The following is a 15,107-nucleotide window of genomic DNA, read 5'->3' as shown; positions in this document are numbered from 1 at the left end:
AGCTCAGCCCACCAGGGGGCGGGGCTGGCTGGTATGTGGTGCTGGGGGATTGAACTGCGGTCCCTGTGCTTTGCTAAGCTTGTTCTAAGTAGGTGCTTTAGACCACTGAGCCATCTCACCAGCCCAAAGAGAAAGAGTCGGGACGGGGGTGCGAACCGCCGACCTCGCGCTCCACAGCCCGGCGCCGAGACCGCCGCGCCAGGTCGCCGCCCTGAGTCATTTGTTTTTTGAGGCTTAATTATTTTTAGTTACTTTAAATATTTTAGGTATTTGCCTTCTAATAGAAGAGAAATAAAAATGTTCACCTATTCTATAGGTTGTCTTTTCACTGGGTTGTCTCCTTTGCTGTGCAGAAACTTTTTAATGATATTTTCTGTGCTCTTGAGTTTTATTTAGGAAGTCTTTGACTGTTCTTGTCACTTTAGGTGTTTCCTCTGTGTTGTAGTTTAGCAATTGCAAAGTTTCTGTTCGACGTTAGTACAAGGTGAGCGGGATGCAGTTTCAGTGTTTTGCAAATAGATACCCAGATTTCCCGGCACTTTGTTAAAGAGACTGTCTTTTATTCAACATGTTTTTTGTCAAAAAATCAGATCATTATATGCATATAAGTTTGTTTCTGTGTCTTCTGTTCTGTTCCATTGGTCTATGTGTCTGTTCTTGAGCCACTTGTTTTTGTTGCAATAACTTTGTAGTAATAACTTAGAACCTTTTGTTGTTATGCCTCCAACTTTGCTGTTTTTTAGCCCAAGATTGCTTTGGCTATTCTGGATCTTGTCTGATTCCATACAAATTTTAGTAACTTTTTTTCTAGTTTGATGAAGAATATTGTTCATATTTTAATAGTGATTGCATTAAATCTGTATATCGCTTTTGTCAACGTGGGCATTTTAATCATATTGATAGTATTGTAATCTGCCAGTTTATGAACAAGGGATGCCTTTCCAATTTTCTAATGTCACTTTCAATTTTTTCAGAATTCTGTAATTTTCATTAGAGAGATCTTTCACCTGTTTGATTAAGGTTGATTCCTAAGTATTTAAGATTCTTTTTTTTTTTTTTTTCCTGAAGCTACTTTCTTGATGAGTTTATTATTGGTGAATATCATTTTAAAGTTAAAGAGTTGATGTTTTGGCATATCTAATTATTGCTTAGGCTTACATATTGGTAGTTTGAAAGTTCTGCTTCTAATCACTATGGCATTTGAAACTTTTCTCCTAATTTCTTTTCATAATTGGTATATTGGAATACTATTGATTTTTGTGTAATGATTATGTATATGATAATGATTTTTTTTAGGAAATTAACTTGGAAGTGAGAGGTTCTATAGAATTTTGATTTCTTGAATCTTATGAACTTGTGTATTCTATGAGGGGATGTTTGTGAGAGTTATGTAGAATTTATTTAAGTCAACTAGTTTATCTTGCACAATTACTGTTTGTCATTCAGCATTGATTTTCAGAGCATGTGTTTGTACTTTGAGTTTTAAGAGATGAATCTGCTTACTTTGCTATTGTGATTATTAACCTTGTATATTTCTTAAATGTATACTATTTAAAGAGAGCTTTTAATCAGAATTGTGACTTGAATATATTATTTTTTGTTAATGCTAGTCTATTTATGGTACTAGTAGTACCCAAAATAATTCTACCTTGATGAGTTGTGTACCTTTCTATAAAGTTCTAACAGTAAGAATGAAGTGAAGGGGCTGGCGAGATGGCTCAGTGGTCTAAAGCACCTATTTAGAACAAGCTAAGCTAAGCGAAGCACACTGATGGCGGTTCAATCCCCCAGCACCACATGTCAGTCAGCCCCGCCCCCTGGTGGGCTGAGCTGGCCACACACACACAAAATAAATAAATAAATAAATATATAAAAATTTAAAAGAATGAAGTGAAGGTTATCCCCATCCCACAGGACTTAGGAGCACAGTCAACCAATCTTGCAAACTTGACACTTTTCTATCCTAAAAAAATATAGGTATTTTATATTTGGAATGTGTCATTTTTATCATAAAAATATTTTTCATTGCTTGCCACTGAATTGGTGTACTTGAGAGATATTATCTTTATTGTGAGGCCAAACATCTGTGTATACTCTTTTTAGCAGTGTATCACTCACTTTTGCCCAACTTGACAAGGATGGCTTTTTTTTTTAATGGGGGGGGGTCTTTATTAACTCTGAAGACATGGAGAGGACCAAAGGCAAGAGATGGGCAGATCCTCTGACCTGAGACAGGGAGGATGAGACTTTCTGGACTTTTGCTAGGGGCACTTTGAGGGGCAGGCTCAGTGACACACAAGGAGCTAATTGAAGGCTCCCTTGTGTGCATCGGAAAAGTAAAAAGTTGTATTCAGGGCTGGAGTGGGGAAGAAGGAGGAAGTGGTCATTAGGAAGATAAGCTGTTGATTTGGAAGAGTTAGCCATGTTGAATCAGGGCCATGGTAACTTAGCAGTTTGTACGTGGGCCAGAACCTATCATTCCTGTCTTTTAGTTGTTATGAAGGGGTGGTGAATCTCTTAGACTGCTTCTTGCTCAATGAGAGCATTGTTTTGGGGGTGAGATTGACAGGATGATGGTTCATGCCCATGTAGAAGCTAGTGTCAGGTGTTTCAGCCAGGACAAGAAGTTCATCATCAGTGAAAGCTTGCATCCTGGGTATTTTTTTTTTTTTTTAAATAAGGGTAAACAGGGTCTTACTACTAGATTGGACTCAGTGATCTACCTGTGTTCAGCCTCCCAAAGAGCTGGGATTACTTACAGGTGCACACCACCATGCCCAGTCTCAATTGCCCCGTCTCAGCGCACCCTGGGGGCAGGGCTGGCACAACAGGCTGAAGACCCAAATCGCTGCGTCTGCCTAAACAGGCACTTTAATCTGCTGAGCTATTTGGATGGTCCTTGGGGTTTTTGAAGAAACCTTGTATAGCACCTGAAAGTCATCTTGGAGTTTTTGAAGAAACTTTGTGTGGTACCTGCAAGTCATCCTGGGGATTCTGAACCCTTAGTTAGGTGAAGACATACAGACAGTGATGTGTAGGCAGCAGGAGTTGTGAAGACTGCTCATGTAACAGGCTCAGGATCAGGAAGAGCGGAGTTGTCAGGTAGAGTTGAGTCTTCTGGATACCACTTGGCTTGGGTGATGTGAAACCAGCAGGGCAGGCAGGTGATTTTTACTGCTGTTGCTGTTAAGAATATGTCTAGGTGGGAGCCTGTCCATGTAGGATCTAATGCTGTAGGCTTAGAGGACATATTTAAGATATTTTAAACCTCCCGGAAATATAGATGGTGCCAATTGGGTGGTACCTATTGGTTGTGGGAGGCAGGTGTCTGTGTGTTGTCACAGCAGGTACCAGAGGAAGGATAAAAGAGGAATATAGTCAGCGCTGGGAGGAAGATTATCAGAAATGGAAATTGTGAAGTAGAAAAGATCTCCCATACATGAACTTGAATGAACTTATGAAGCTGGGTGACCTGGGGAGTTCCCTGAGGCTAGTTAGAGCCAAAGGAGAGAACTGAGGCCAAGGCAGGTGCAGCTCCAGGACAAGTTTGGTAAGGTGAGGCCTTTAAAAGCCCATTTGCGGCTAGGGTGCTACACTAATCCACGCGGCCAGGAGTGAGGATGTTAAAGTTGGCTAGAGCTCAGCTATGGCTCGTGGTCCCAAGAAACATCTGAAGTGAATAGCAGCTCCAAAGCATTGGATGCTGGATAAATTGACCACTGTATTTGCTCCTTGACCATCCACCAGTCCCCATAAGCTGAGAGAATGTCTGCCTGTCATCATCTAGTTCCCAAGGAACAGACTCAAGTGTGCTCTAACAGGAGATGAAGTAAGTAAGATTTGCATGCAGTGCTTCATTAAGCTCAACAGCAAAGTCCGAACTAATATAACCTGTCCTGTTGGCTTTATGAATATCACCAGCATTGACAAGGCAAGAGAGCATTTCTTTCTGATCTACGACACCAAAGGTCACATTGCTGTTCATCAAATTAACCCTGCGGAAGTCAAGTACAGGTTATGTGAAGTGAGGAAGATCTTTGTGGGCACAAAAGGGATCCTTCATCTGGTGACCCACAATGGTCACGCCATTCGCTACCCTGACCCTCTCATCAAGGTCAGTGACACCATCCAGATTGATCTGGCATCTGGCAAGATCACTGATTTCATCAAGTTTGACACTGTTAAGCGCTTCCCTGGCAAGTGCAAGGTCCTGAGTTCAATCCCTGGTTCTGGAAAAAAAAAAAAAAGAATTGAACAAAATCTAGGGGCCGGGGAGATGGCTCAGTGGAATAAGCGCTTCCCTGGCAAGTGCAAGGTCCTGAGTTCAATCCCTGGTTCTGGAAAAAAAAAAAAAAAGAACTGAAGTTTGACACTGTTAACCTGTGTATGGTGACTGGAGATGCTAACTTGGGAAGAATTGGAATGATCACCAACAGAGAGAAGCACCCTGGATCTTTTGATATAGTTTGTGTGAAAGATGCCAATGGCAACAGCTTTGCCACCTGGTTCTCCCAACATCTTTGTCCTTGGCAAAGGCAGCAAGCCGTGGATTTCTTTTCCATGAGGAAAGGGAATCTGCCTTACAATTACTGAAGAGAGAGATAAGAGGCTGGCAGCCAAACAGAGCAGTGGATGAAATGATTTCTAGTGACAAGTTATAAAGGTCTCTGTTTAATTAAAGATAATAGAGCATGATTAAAAAAATTAAAAGCCCATTTGCCCCTATTCTGTGTTGATGTTTAGGTGCTATTGGATGTTGGGGAACACAAGGGAAGGCTAAGGGAGCCCTGAGGCAAACTAGTGCAGGGGTAGCATGGGTGGCATGAGTAGGACTGGAATTGTCCCAGAGTATGTGGTCGATAAGAGAAGAGGAGGATTTTTTTTTTTTTTTTTTTTTTTTTTGAATGCCCAGGGAAGAGGTAGGGAGGAGCTGCCTGCACACGGAGGTTGGGTACATAGGACAAGCACTCTGGGGAGAGGTGAAAGACAAGTGGAGCTTTTGGAGATTTCTCCCCATGAATGATGTGGGGCAGGTTGCAATCAAGGGAAATAATGAATAAAAACAGTGTCTAGGAAACAGTTGGCAGAGAATGGGCCCTACTTGAAGGGGTCATGTAGGTCAGCCATCAACTCCTACTGTGGAGACTGTAGATCTAACACAGTGACATGAAAACTCAGGAAGAATGTAAGTGACCTCTGTGTCAACAAGAAGAGTGTCCTACTTGAGATGTTTAGCAAGATTTGGAGCTCTGACAAAGATACTTTGATGGGGGGCCTTGCACCCCAAGCCTGTCATTCCAGTGGCAAGACCAAGCAGGTCAACTTTTGATGATTCTGGCTGCAGTGAGTTCGCCTGTGAGTGTTGGGAATTGGTTGATGTACCTGCTTTCTGGTGGACAGGACAGTCGTATTTCCAGTGACTCTTGAGCTTGTAGATAAAGCCAGGTTCTGGTGGTAGCTGCAGGTTGGGGCAGGCTCTTGCCTAGTGTCCTTCTTTGTCATGTTTGAAACGTGGTCCAAGAGGAACTCAGGTGGCAGCATTGTTTTGGCTTAGCATTACCTTGCCAAAGTCCTGCTTTGGTGAGAGTACTGAGTGTCACAGTCCTAAAACTTGCACTTGTGTATAGTTAATTTTTGTCTCTATTGTCGAAGACACTAAAAGCCAGATTAAGTTTTCTGAGTGGGGTTTGAGGGCTGAGATCAGTCTTTAAGCTTGGCATGAATGTCAGGAGCAGATAGGAATTAATAACAATTGCTACTTAGTTGAGAGCAGTGCATGTAATTATAAAAATTTTATCTGAGTGTTACGTACCTTGAAATATAAAGTGTAACCAGAGAAGTATGATTTTTTTTTTTTAACCAACCATAGTTAAATCACTGTAGGATATTTATTTATTTATTTATTTATTTATTTATTTATTTATTTGGAAGCAGATACTTTATTAACTGACCAAATCATAAAAACACCATGGTAGATACCTTAGTTCATCCTTCTAATAAGCCTGTTGATCTGGTCTTCCCTATTTCCTGCATCTCCACCTTCCACAAAATGGGTGGTCTTTTTCTTCATTCTACCTCGAGGAGATGATAACTTGAATGGCCACAGGAAATTATTTGCCTCTTTGTTTTCCAACAGTATAGATCTCATGAATCAGATCCTCCATGCAGATGATTCCATATTTACCAAGACATTGAGCAATCAATGAATTATCTGTCAAGGCAATTCGCTTCTTACTGATTTTGCCGTAGCCACACTTGTATATTAGTTCGTTCAATGACTTCAGGTTTGGGTACCCCCATGCAATGTATGGCTCCACAATTCTCAGCATGTTAATTGAAGCCTTGTTGAGCTTAACGAAGGTACCATCGAAGATTTGGCAAAGGTGAAGAAGCTGCAACACCTTGTGGACCTTTGGGCTCACACCGCTGATACCCTGATCCGGATGACAAATGCTAGTTTGGGCTCTGCAGGGACATGGAAGTTGCCAGCTTTTCTCACCATCCTAGCCATTCGGATCTCAGTTCTGTACATCTGTCTGTACTCCTTATGATAGTGCCTGGCTTTTTCATAGATGAGCTTCCTCCTCGCCTTGCAAAGCATCTTCTGGGCAAACTTCTTTCTCAGGTGCTTTATCTTTAGCTCTGTGAAATGTTTTTGCTTTTTCATAAGGGTTTCTGGCACAGCAGGAACCTTCTTTTTCTTCTCTTCTGCAACCTCCATGGTTCCAGCCAGAAAGAGCTATTTATTTTTTGGTACTGGAGATTGAACTCAGGACCTTAAGCTTGCCAGGCAGGTACTTATGCTGAGCTATATCCCTGGCACACTGTAGAATGTTAACAGACAACAGTTATAAAATTTTACAGAGATCATTTGACATCAATAGTCATACATAGTAGTATAGTATAACAAGCATGATGAAATTTCCATTTTAGCTAAATATCTGTAAATATACACAGAATACGTACAACATAAGTTTTTTGGAGAAAATTATCATTTGACTGATGACCTCATATTGGCTTTATATGAACCTCTCTTATTTTACTTTTTGAAACTTTATTTATTTATTTATTTATTTATTTATTTATTTATTTTGGTACCAGGGATCTATCCCTCAGAACCTTGTGCTTCTAGGGAGGTGCTTATGCTGCTGAACTATATCCCTGGCCCTAACCTCTCTTATTTTAAATATCTGGAACATAAGAGAAAAGCATATGTTTAAATCTGAGAGAAAATTTACATTGTAGAATATTGTACACTTGGAAGACATGAGTACATTTAATATCAAGAGCATCCTTTGTGAGAAAACCTTATTTTTATTTTTCTCTTTGAAAAACTTTATCTTTTAACCAATGACCAAATTACTGGGGTGTCTTCCAAGAGACTATGAAGATTATTGGGGGCTCCTTATTAATAAGTAAATGTTGACCATCCCTATGTCCATCAATTGGAGTGCTGTCCAATAATCCTTCTCCATTTTAACAATTTTTATTTAATTATCTTAAATTTTTTTATGACCTATGAGTAAACCCATTTTGATATTGTTGAGACCAGCTGGTAACTCAGGAGAAAGCAGAATTGCTTTTTGTTGTACATCATAGATTACCAAAGACAGAGGTAGTATAAAAATTTTCTCAACCATAGAGCACTTTATCAAGATAGTTGTCACACTGAAAGTGCTGTGTGGTTTGATAATTGGTAGTTTTGTCCATGTGCTGGCTGATTTGTCTCTTTTATAGGGGTTTTGTAATGCTCTTTAATGATGTTCTTTTCATTTGTTGTTGAGTATGCTGGTGGTCCACAAATATAAATGCAGTGAAATCTTAAGGTTAAAGGCTTGCTGGGTTTTGGCATATCTATTATTTTTGTCTTGGTCTTTGTGTTCTTAGTTCAAAGGTTCTACTTTCTTTTTTTTTTTTTTTTAATTATTGATTTATTTATTCATTCATTCATTCATTTTGTGTGTGTGGCCAGCTCAGCCCACCAGGGGGCAGGGCTGGCTGGCATGTGGTGCTGGGGAATTGAACCACGGTCCCTGTGTTTTGCTTAGCTTAGCTTGTTCTAAGTAGGTGCTTTAGACCACCGAGCCATCTCACCAGCCCTAAAGGTTCTACTTTCTGATCAAGCCCTTTTTAGATTTTTTATCAATTTGTTTTCACAACTTATGATAATAGAGTAATACTAACAAATATTACACAAATACTAGTTGATGCATTATTTGAAAACATCCATTTGTCAGCTCACGTCTGAACATCTAAGGTGTGTGAAAGACTGCCTAGGGGTAGGTAATACAGTATACAGTCATGTATGTTCTTTGATGGCTGAATTTACATAAGCAGAGAACCATCTGACAATAATTGAGCAAAGTCAACTGGGGCATCTTAGGTATGTTGGCATATTACAACATACAACATTTTTAATTTATTGCCTTCCATTTTAATACTGCTGAGATCACTTGAATATTGCTGGCATTTCAAACAGACAGCAGAGCAGTCTGTTTGAGAGTGTTGTGACTGTCAGTAAGCTCTCAGGTTATAATCTAAATTTGTGAGGATTTTGTGTTTGAACATTTTCCCTGGGGCTATGTGTGATGTGCTAGCAGATTGTTGAGAGAATTTATAGCATTATACGAGAATAGCTCTTTTTACTACTCCATGCCTTTGAGAGTTAGTCAAAGGGGATGGAGCCAGCCCTAAGGAAAAACATGAAGCATAGTATTACAAAATTGCTTCTACTTTCCTTTTGTCTTCAATATGAGTTTCTCTTTCTTTCTTTCTTTTTTTTTAGGGGAGGTTTATTTATTTTTTTTAGGGGAGGTTTATTTTTTGTTCTTGGTGCCGAGACCGAACCAGGGCTTCCAGCTTGCTAGGCAAGCATTCTACCGCTGAGCCAAATCCCCAGCCCCTTTCTTTTTTTAAAATATATATTTTGCCCATTATTGTCAAAATGCACTTATTTTGCATTTTATCTCATAAGTCCAATACCATAAATCTCTAGGGATTGAAATCTGTTGTCTGTATTTATGAACACTTCTGATGGTTTCCTTATGTATTTTGTGATGTTGGTTGTATATGTTTGACCTTAAACAAATACAAAAGGTCCACTATAGAGAGAGATTTATATTTGCTTAAAGGGGTCCATGGGCTACATACCTGATGCCATTTTAGCCTCCTTCTATGGTGTGTGGTGTAACATGGGCTCTCAGGTTTAGGCTCTCTTCCTTGTCAATACTGGAGGATTTAATTGCCTGTTTTAGGCTTCTTTCATTTTGGTACTATCTTAACATCACACTGTTTTGCAGTTTGCTTGCTCTGTATCATTTTACTCTGGATTCAAGTGAGTTTATTTGCCTGTGTTTGGTTTTTTTTGGTAATGGTGTTGAGGTCCTTAGAGATCTCTACATCTGGGTAGCCTGTCAGTACAGTGAAGCCTTGACTTAGGAATTCAATTTGTTTGCAAGGGCTGGTTGTAACTCAAGTTGGTCTTAAGTCAGGACTATCCCATAAGAAAGAATGGAAATACTCCTGTTCAATTCTGAACCTCCCAATGCTACCTTTAACATTTTCATAATAAAAGGCTGCATACTAAGCATGATTTGCCAGAAACATTAGTAAATTTTCCTTCATAGTATATTCACCTAAAAGTTATAAAATGAGCTGGGGAGATAGCTTAGTGGTCTAAGTGCCTGCCTGGTAAGCACAAGGATCTCAGTTCAGTCTCTGGTGTTGCATGCTGTGCCAGGTTCAGATGCTGAGCTGGCCACTGAAACTAGGTGTGGTGGTACATGCCTATAATCCCAGTGCTGGGGAGGCTGAGACAGGAGGATCACTACAAGTCTGAACTGTGTAGTGAGACCCTATACCAAACAAATAAATACATAAATAAATGAATGAATGATTTTTTTTTTTTTGGCGGAACCAGGGATTAAACTCAGGCCCTTGCGCTTGCCAGGGAAGCACTTATTCCACTGAGCCATCTCCCCAGCCCCTGATTTTTTTTTTTTAAGTTATAAAATGTACTTAGTTTACTGGAAACAACAGTTTTATACTGGATGCACCATTCAAGTTGACATCTTTGGCCTGCCGGTAGCGGGGGTGAAATGGAAGGTGGCCATTGTTTGGCAAGAGAGTCCCCTTCCATAAGATGAGGAATCTGGATTTCTCGTGTCCTTTCTCTCCTAGGGAGTCTCTGAGAAGCCCACTAGGACCTTTTTCTGTCTCACTCGGTGTCAACATTTTCAAAATGAAAAACTAGTCTAAGGTTGTCTTTCTGTCTTTAGCACTATTTGGTGGAATGATATGATATTGTCATTAAGCAGGTGAATTTAGTGATAGGCTTTTTCTCTCTGTGTGTGAGTCTTCTACAAATATTTGTAGTTGTGTCCTTTCTTCAGGATTTTATTTCAGAAGTAGAACTTTGCTGCACTGATTGTGGTACTCCCCCTCCTTCAGAAAGCTCCTCAGCTGCCATTCTGTTTGGCTCAGCCAGAAGTTCCTTAAGTTCCTTTGTATGCAGTTGATCTGAGTGTTCCTCTGTCAGTTCCTCAACATCACCGCTGTCTACCTGCACTGGTCTATGCCATAGTGACAGTGTCATCAACTACAGGGTCAGTTGAAGGCTGAGGCTTCTCTACATTAGCTTCCTTATACGAATCTTTTCTCTGTAAGAATGTCAAGATGATGGATTTGGACATACTGTACACATTAGTGAGATTGGTCGCACAAGTGCCTCTCTTATTTCTCCATAATTTCCTTCATCTTTTCAATTGTGATAATTTTCTTTACCTTCTCTTTCTTCATTTGCTTCTCTAGCTTTGGGGGGGTCCATTTGATAGCAGTAATCATAGTGGTTAGTTGAAACACTGACCAAAATCATGTCCACAAACATGTGCACCTGGACTCAGAATGATGATTGTGTGTGCTCATATGTATTTTTCTGACATCGAGAGTCTTTGTTTATGACCACAGAAGCAGCCAGCATTCTGGTTGTAATCCTGGACTTTGGTTTAAGTTAAACCGAAAGCACAGGTTGTAACCCAAGTTGTTCATACAGGAGTTTGGTTGTACTCCAGGTCCATTGTACATGAAAAAGTGTTATAAGGGCTGGCCAAATAGCTCAATCGATTAAAGTGCCCGCAAGCTTAGTAAGGGCTTGGTTGTAATCATCTTTATTCTTAGCAACTGGCACAGGACTTGATGCTCAATGGACATTTCCCAATAGGGGAAATGGGTACACAAGTGCATGCTGAATATATAAATAGAAAGATACCTAAGTAGGGGCCAGCCAAATAGCTCAGCGGCTTAAAGTGCCTGCTTAGGCAGACACAGGGGTAGGGAGTTCAATCCCTGGGCCTGCTGTGCCCGCTCCACCCCGTGGTGGCATGCTGAGATAACAGTTGAGACTGGGCATGGTGGCGCGCCTGTAATCCCACCTCTTGGGAGGCTGTAGATAGGCGGATCACAATGAGTCTGATCTAGTAGTGAGACCCTGAACACCCTGTAGACCCTTCCCTAAAAAATAAAAAAAATATTTTTTAAAAATGTGTCACACATTAGCCAAGAATCAGTTGTTTTATACAGGAACGTTCACTGGAGTAGCTACTCCATCATACTGCTGCTACTAGAAGGCAGTAAGTTTCCTTTTTTTTGTTTACTTTTAAGTGAGAGGAAGCCTTTTGGAGATTGAAGGACTGAAGGTAGAAGCAACAAGGGGAAAATTGAAAGGAAGGTCCAGGGAAGTAGAAGGTGCTGGGAAGAGGAGCATATAGAAGTACTGTGAGGAAGAGGTTGGATCGTATACCTAGAAATGGGGAGAACAGAGTGGGAGAACCTGGTAAAAGGCTTAACTGCATTTCTTTGACATAGAATAGTTCAACCTAAATTTATAAAATTTTTAAAAAATAATTCATTTTATAATATTTGCTTTCAGGCATAGTAGGTTAAATATGCGTGCTTATTTTTGTTTTCTCCTGAAACTCCAGCAAGATACTAGTAAAGAGACTTTTAAAATCCATGAATTTATTAGTTTAAAGGAAACCAAAGTGGAACACAATGTTAACATTTTGGAAGTTGGAAAATTGAGTAATGAATAGTTTAACTGGTGAAAGGTGAAAGCTAAATGCCTTCAGGATTGAAGAAACCCTGAGAAAAACTAGTGCTTGCCCCACAGCCCTAGGAAAGCTTGGAAATTTAAAGTGCCAAGTGTCTGTCCCTAAAGGCAGAGAAGCACTTGAAAGAGCAAATAAAAGCTAAGATTCTTTCCTTGGCCTTGCAGTTAGGACACTATACCGCCCCAGATTAATGCTGAGTCTGTCTTGCATAGCCCTCAGCCTCCTGGGGTACCCTCTGCTGGGCTTGCCAAGAGCAGAGTTAGGGAAAGGCCTGGAGGGAGGGAGAGTGAGGGATCTTGACTTGGCTGCCAGAGTGCTGGCACCAAGATCCTCACCAGATTAGAGGGTACTCTTCTAGAGACAGTGAACCAAAGCAAGGAAGGACATTTGGATGACCTCAATGACTCACCCAGAGGTTTCCAGTGGAAGCTGCTGCTTGCAGGTTTGTGGGCTTACTGTGGTAGGGAAATGGAGCGCCAATGTTAAAACAACTGAGAAAGGCAGCTAATTTGTGAGACATAAAAGAAGTCATTTAAGAAGAAATTTGTGGAGACTCAGTCTTAGCCCAGGCTCAGTGAGTGTGTGGGAGAGCTTCCGGCTACGCTGCGCCGGCGAGACCTACTGGTCCCAGCCCAGGCACGGTGTGGGTAAGACCCTCTTCTACCCCCTTGGAATGCCCCCACCACTCCGCAGCACCTACCCTACCCCACCTGCCCAGTAGAAATTTCTGCCGTGTTCTGGGAAGCCCCAGATACAGTCCTAGCCCAGGCCTGGTGAGTGTGTGGGAGAGCTTCCGGCTACCCTGTGCTGGCATGACCTACTGGTCCCAGCCCAGTGGCAGTGTGGGTAACACCCTCTTTCACCCTCTTGGGATGCCCCCCATCATTCCGTGGTACCCCCCCCACAACCCGCACACAGAGTAGGAATTTCTGTCACGTTAGGAAGCCCCAGATCCAGTCCTAGTCCAGGCCCACTGAGTGTGTGGGAGGGCTGGCTCTCCCCCCTACTCCACCTTGTCCCCTCCAGACTCAGCTCAGCCTGGCATACAGGCCTGGGATGAAACTGTGCAGCTGCAATCCCTCCAGAGAGTATAGGGAACAGAGCCACACAGCTAGTCCAGGAGTAGAACATCTTGCCAGAGGGACACAACAGGTTCACCCCCAAGGGCAGCAGCAGGAAGGATCTGAGCAGAGCAGCCAGACCCAAGCCAGGCACAGCTGGATAAATCCAAACTTTATAGATCTGCACCTGAACTTCAGTAGGTGCTAAGGTTATAACTGCACCAAAACTCTATAACAAAGGTCAGAAGACAGTGCTACACAAAATGACAAGGAGAAGGAGCAAGATGCAATCTCAGAACCCAAGCCCACCCGAAACAAGTGCAGAGGACACTAACACAGAGCAAATTGGGAGTCACACAGCTGAAAGCAATGAATCAACAGCTTCTGAAATAAAGAATCACTGCAGAAAGGTACAGAGGAACTCAGATTGGAAATGAAAAAAGAAATCCCTGAATTAATAGCATCTGCAGTAAAGAATCAAATGCAGAAACATATGGAGGAAACCCAGTGCCACCCAGAACAAGTGCAGAGGACACTAGCTCGCTGAAATGTATGAATTAATAGCGTCGATAGTAAATAAGCAACAGCAGAAAGTCATAGAGGAACTCAGAGTAGAATTTGTTTCTACTAGCTCAGCTCAAATGTACGAATTAATAGCCTCAATAGTAAATAAGCAACAGCAGAAAGTTATAGAAGAACTCAGAGCGGAATTCTTTTCTGAAAGAAAAAAATAATTCTCTGAACTCATAGCATCTGAAGTAAAGAATCAACTACAGAAACATAGGGAGGAAACCCAATCTGAAAAAAACACTGCAGTAAAAGAATGTATAACTGCTTCTAACGAAGACATTGATAAAAAATAGAGGAGATTAGAAAATGACAGATTCCTTGAATGAGCAATACAGGAAAGAAATAAATCGCATGAAGCAGAATCAAAGAGATATAGAGGAAATTAAAATCTCAGTCACAAGCTTGCAAAACCGTTTGAGTGAAAGTGAAGACAGAGTTTCAGATCTTGAAGACGCTGGTGCAGCTAGTGAAAAGGTAAGAAAGAATCTCTTAAAAACAATTAGGATGCAGGAAAGAATAATCCATCACCTGCAAGATGATACAAAGATGAACAATGTGAGACTAATAGGCATCAATAAGAAAGAAGGAGTCAATACAAATGACATTTAAAAAATATGGGCAGAAGTAATAGCAGAAAATTTCCCAAATATGAGGAAACAATCTGACATTCAGGTAACCGAAGCATAGAGAACGCCAGGTAACCTCAACCGAATTAAAAACACACCGAGACATATAATAGCCAAGATCCCAGAAATTCAGCACAAAAATAGTATACTGAAAGCCACGAGAGAAAAGAAACAGATCACATTCAAAGGAAGCACCATCAGAATTACGGCCAACGTCCCTTCACAAACCATGAAGGCAAGAAGAGCATGGAGCAGAGTACTTCAAGTCCTCTGTGAAAAGCAGTTCCAGCCCAGACTACTATACCCTGCAAAACTCTCTTTCAAGTTTGATGGAGAAGTGAAATACGTTCATGGCAAAGAACAACTAAAGAATTTCATGATGACAATGTTAACCCTACACAGGCTACTGAAAGATGTTCTACAGAGGGACCAAAATGATCAGAACTCCATGAATGAGATCAGAAGCAACCAACTAAATAGGGCAAGCAAATAAACACAGGAGAAAATGGAGTAAGCGACAACAGGTAAATAACATGTCAGTCACAAGTCAATACATCTCAATTCTAACCATCAATGTAAATGGACTCAATTCACCAATTAATAGGAATAGACTGGCACAGTGGATTAGGAAACAAAATCCAAGAATATGCTGTATACAAGAAACACATTTAACTCATAAAGACATTCATAGGCTGAAAGTCAAAGGATGAAACACAGTACTGCATGCCCCAGCACCTCAGAAA

The 15,107-nt window shown here is 41.0% G+C and overlaps 1 protein-coding gene and 1 pseudogene across 3 annotated transcripts in view; both read left to right on the top strand.

Moving 5' to 3' along the window:
* Positions 1–15,107, top strand: part of Dym (dymeclin) — a 543,161-nt gene that overhangs the window by 99,019 nt on the left and 429,035 nt on the right. The window lies entirely within an intron of this gene.
* LOC101574548 lies at positions 3,647–4,636 on the top strand (annotated as a pseudogene).

The sequence above is a fragment of the Octodon degus genome, unplaced genomic scaffold, assembly GCF_000260255.1.
Source record: "Octodon degus isolate 3935 unplaced genomic scaffold, OctDeg1.0 scaffold00003, whole genome shotgun sequence".
In the NCBI taxonomy this organism is placed as follows: domain Eukaryota; kingdom Metazoa; phylum Chordata; class Mammalia; order Rodentia; family Octodontidae; genus Octodon; species Octodon degus.
The sequence above is the reverse complement of the archived record's forward strand: the minus strand, read 5'-3'. Positions and strand labels throughout refer to the sequence as shown.